Source organism: Zingiber officinale, chromosome 6A, assembly GCF_018446385.1.
Source record: "Zingiber officinale cultivar Zhangliang chromosome 6A, Zo_v1.1, whole genome shotgun sequence".
Classification (NCBI taxonomy): Eukaryota; Viridiplantae; Streptophyta; class Magnoliopsida; order Zingiberales; family Zingiberaceae; genus Zingiber; species Zingiber officinale.
Window position 1 is genome coordinate 89,961,097 of NC_055997.1, and position 4,880 is coordinate 89,965,976.

The window sequence follows — 4,880 nt, forward strand, 5'->3', positions numbered from 1 at the left end:
TCAAGAGGTACCCGCCTTTATACGTAGTCTGTATCGCAATAAATCTCGTATCCAGGCGTTTGTCTCCAAACAAAGTCCTGCAACACACGATATACAGATTTAGCTAACTACATAAATTTATTAGCTAAATCAAATCTCAAACTAAATATCGATCAGTTATGGTTAGCTCCATTAACTCTAATCGTTCCACCATTCGGACCAATCCCTACTATCTTTGATTCAATTTGCACCAGTATGATAAAACAATGAATTGACCTCCAACAACTCATAAATTTCTAGAAGATTACCTGCTTGATCAGTGTCGGAGCGCGTTCACTGCGGTAATGGTGACCGAACTAGTGCTATTTGGGAATTTGGCCAAAGCTTCATGTCGAACCAAATGAGAAGTCCATTACTGACCCTAGAGCTAGGGAACCAGCCGAAGCAAAGGGTCTAGTGGCAGCAGCTATCCATGAATAGCCAATCCCTAGCCAGAGCTACAACAGAACAGTTGTACTTCTATGCTTAACATCCCAAAATAGAAAAATACAACCCGATTCTGCAAATCTAGAACCAAACACATCTTACCCGAATTCCAACTCGAGCTTCCTCTCTGATGCAAATCCGGATGTTGCTGTGATGCGCGAGGAAGAAAATCTCATCACCAGGGATTAAGGGATGGGAAGTATATGGAAGAGAATCATTGGCAGCCGGTGGTGACTGCGGCAGATCCACTGCAGCAGCGTCGCTTGGTCCAATCCGGCGAGCAAAGAGGGAAACAGCACTGTGAGTGGCGCGAGGAGAGGAAAGGGAAGGTCGATTTGGTTGAGAGATGACCCGAATCCAGCCTCCTCTGTGCCGTAGCCGTCGCACCGTCGACAATCGTCGCTGAAACTTCCGAAACAAAAATCCCTCGGCCGGATACAACTAGGTCTTCCTCAACAACGTCTAGCTCCGGTGACAGGTCTCCCTTAGCCTCGGCATCGGGTTGTCCGCAAGAGAGGCAGAGCGTGTGTGCAAAAGGGGGAATCGGGAAAGAGAGGAGGTAGGGGAAAAGGGAAGGACTTGAAGTTTCTCTCGGCCGCCGGTTCATGAACACAAGGGGAGGAGAGGAAGAAATGGCCGACGGCGGTTGCGGCGCTGATAGGGAAGAAATGGCTAGGGCATGCGCACGGGAATGAAGAAGGAACGGCGTGAGAAGAGGAAAAAGAAAAAGAATAGAAAAGGAAAAAGGAAATTAGGAAAATAAATATTTCCTTGCTAAAACGGGGTAGTTTAAATAGGTTTTCCTGGGCCCCATTTTTATCGCCGTAAACTCGTCCATACGAGCTCCGAAAAATTCCCGGAAAATTTCTAAAAATTCCGAAAAATTCCCTTATTAATATTCGCCTATTTTCGGTATTTTACAGATACACCCGTAGTATCTAGAGGTTGTCCCTGACCGATAGGCTCAACCCCAATAGGCATCTCTGGCAAGTCCAAAGATTCCAAAGTCCTCTTACATGGCCGTCCAGTACCACGTCTCGACGCAGCTGCACGTGTAGATCTCCTCATATCTGTTAAGTTATATCACAGATATTACTACAAGTATAACAATAAACTTAACATTTTACCTATTTGCCATCTGGAGATGTTCCATCACTGTCCAGTCCCCATTTTATAACCTCGGAATTCCGTACGAGAAAATCAACGGAAATCCATACAAATCCAAAATAGAATTCCAAAACACGAACATAACGAAAATCCGTACAAATATGAAAATGCCCAATTTGACCCGTAAACCTGGCTCTGATACCAAATAAATTGGTATAAGATTAACACGCAAAACCAAAATATGAAAACCAAGCATACGGAACTCAGCTCTGATACCAAATAAATTGTCATGCCCCAGGGGAGTCTCTGCCAGAAGAAATTTCAGTAGCATCTCCCCTGTATGGGTGACAATCTGAAACTTACTACATCAATTCAGATACCACGGCCAACACGGTTGGAATAATAATAATAAAAATAAGTCAAACACCCACGCATTTTAATAATAAAACTAAACAATTGCAACTATAAGAAGAAAAATCCTTTCAAATATCCTACTCAACTACACCCCATAAAGCTCAAAACTTATATCCTACTCAACTACACTCATAAAGCTCAAATCACGACGCAATGAAATCAACTCACCTCTTCTACCATCCAGGCAAGCATGTAGTAAAACATATCCAATAAACTCATCGACAATAAAAATAATACAATATCCATAAAGCAAAACCAGCATAAGTCCAATACATAGACAACTATATAATAAGAAAAGAACAATAAAAAGGTCCATATGAAAATCCTCAAAATCTGGAGGGGGATTAGCGACTGGAAATCCTCCGGACAGCCTCAACCTGAAAATAGTATATTAACGGGGTGAGTCAACTACTCAACGGGTAACTACTGACATACATAGTAAGAAATATAACAAATAACACTAATCATACGTACAGTCTCCTGATATAAGAAGGATAAATACAACTGAAATAAATAGGAGAACAACTATGCTAACCAGGACTTGGTGTATGGATAATAAACTGAGAGGTATCGAAATCCTGTATGCATGTCAAACATATGCATCCACCCAATATGCAGCAAATAAATGCAGCAAACACAAGCAATAGATGCATCAATGTATATGATGCCAATGACATGTCCTGGTCACCCCTACAGCGAGTTAGCCATCTCACACACGATGGTGAGACCGAGTGGGTAGAGCTGTGACAACCGTGCACTCTGCCATCACTGCTCCTGATGAGTGACCGAGTGGACGGGACACTGTCGGAGTACACCTATCCTCCTACCCCAAATCATAAGTGGGGGAGCTCAATGCTCTCATCTCCCTGAGCCAGTCTAGAGGAGGGATCCCTGACGTCCTATCATGCTGCGTCACGCTACCCATGAGTGGACCAACGGAGCACTGACAGAGCACCTACTGTTACACACCCTGCCTGAATAAAAACCACTAACACATGAGTGGTAGTGTGTGCAGATCCATGTAACTGGCGATGAACTCAACAATAATGGAGCTACCAATCGCTCAGCATGCAATCATGCAGATGATGCATGACACTAAGCATGAAGATCCTGACCATATCTACCTCCATAAAATATGTACAAAAAATATACATGGATCAAATCAGAAAATCTAGGTACACAGGTCAGATATGGTATCAAATAAGTCCGGTATATCCTATAGCATGGCATGTCATTACCTTTATGATCATAAGTAATATAAAAGGTATAAACATGAATGCAAAACTAGAAAACAATCAAAGCATGCACAATTAATGGATAATGACATACCGATGCAGATATAATACATAATCATTACTATTTGTTAAAAAAACTACTATGCACATCAAATGACAAATCAAAAAGATAAGTCAAGGTACCCACCTCCAATAAGAGAATCATATCCGAATAGATCCCTCGTCAAGACAACGTCTCGAATCAAAGTCCTGTAATATCAAACATATAATTTTTAGCTAATTTCGATATGTATCCAGTAGCTAAATCAAATTCCTATTAAACCAAGAACCCTAATCCATTCATTTATTCTTGGTTAATTAATAATTCAGATCTAACTGCAGCTTAGATTAGACCCGACATTTAAACCCTAATTAAATATCTCAACGGTCAACTACCAAAAACCTAAAATCAACTTAATTAAGCATCTTACCTCAAACTCACAGCCAAGGATGCTTCTGCCGGAGAAGGGTAGCTGTTGGAAATTGTGGTCGGAGTTGTGAGTCGCCCTCGAATGGTGATGCTCGAATCCACAGCAAATAATAACCTAAGTCCAGAACTCCCCAATTAACACAATTAGAGATCTGATACTAAACAACCAAATTAGGGAAGAACTAAAGTGATCAAATCCCAAATACCCATATATTCTTTACCTGCAACGATGCCAAGTTCTTCCTCTCTGCCGGAGATTTAACAGAGAGTGAGACTAGGTCTTGGAGGTGGCTCGGTCCTCTCTGGTGATCAGCAACCGACAATCGGCACTGAAGCGGGAGATCGACAGTGATCGGGTAAGAGGGCGACGACTTCTTCGACTACCCGTGAGAAAGAGGCAAGCTTCAGATCGGAACCCTTGGTGAGATTGAGGACTTCTGTGGTGAGGAGGCATTGGGTAGAGAGAAGAGGGTGACGCTAGTGCTTCCACGGCTGAGGGGCATTGTACGCAGGGATGGGCGGCAGTGGCGTCGGGTGTGCAGCTCGGGAGGGAAGGAGAAGAGAAGGGAAAGGGTCGGCATTGCTCCGTTTGACGACGGCGGAGGTCCTAGGGCAGAGGGGCGATCGGAGTTGGTGCCGAGCAGTGAAGTCGACGTCGGCTGGGGTGGTCGGTGGCATCACATAAGAGATCGAAGAGGGGCGGCGACGTGCGGCGGTGGAGAGGCTAGGGCAAAGATCTGGTGGGAGAAGAGGAAGAAGGAGATGCAAAGATCGCTCGGCTACGGCTTAAATCGCGAGGGGAGGAAAAAATCGCTCGGCACGAGGAGGTTAGGGCACGGGTGTGGCGTCGTGGCGGGGGAGAAGAAAAATAAGAAAAAGAAAAGGAAAATAAAGAGGAAAAAAATCAAACATTTCCTCGCTTAAATGGGGCAGCCTAAACAGGCTTTTCCGGGACCCAATATTTATCCCTGTAAACTCGTCATATGAGCTCTAAAAAATTCTTGAAAAATTTCTAAAAATTTCGTAAAATTCCCTTATGGTTATTTGCCCTTTTTCAGTATTTTACACTAGGTTCCTACAAAACAACCAAATATGCACAAACAAGCAACCTTAGCCTTAATCTTGTAAGTCTACTTGACCTACTAGGCTTACCTTTTACTTAGAGGTCCCTCCTCCAAGTCTACCACCTA

General features: G+C 43.4%; 1 long non-coding RNA gene across 1 annotated transcript; it reads right to left on the bottom strand.

Annotated features, from left to right (window-relative positions):
* LOC121996897 lies at window positions 1-635 on the bottom strand. Its single transcript, XR_006116182.1, has 3 exons — window positions 568-635; window positions 288-476; window positions 1-77 (listed from the first exon to the last, which is right to left on the bottom strand). It is a non-coding gene; the product is annotated as an uncharacterized LOC121996897 (long non-coding RNA).
* Between the last annotated feature and the right edge of the window lie 4,245 nt (window positions 636-4,880).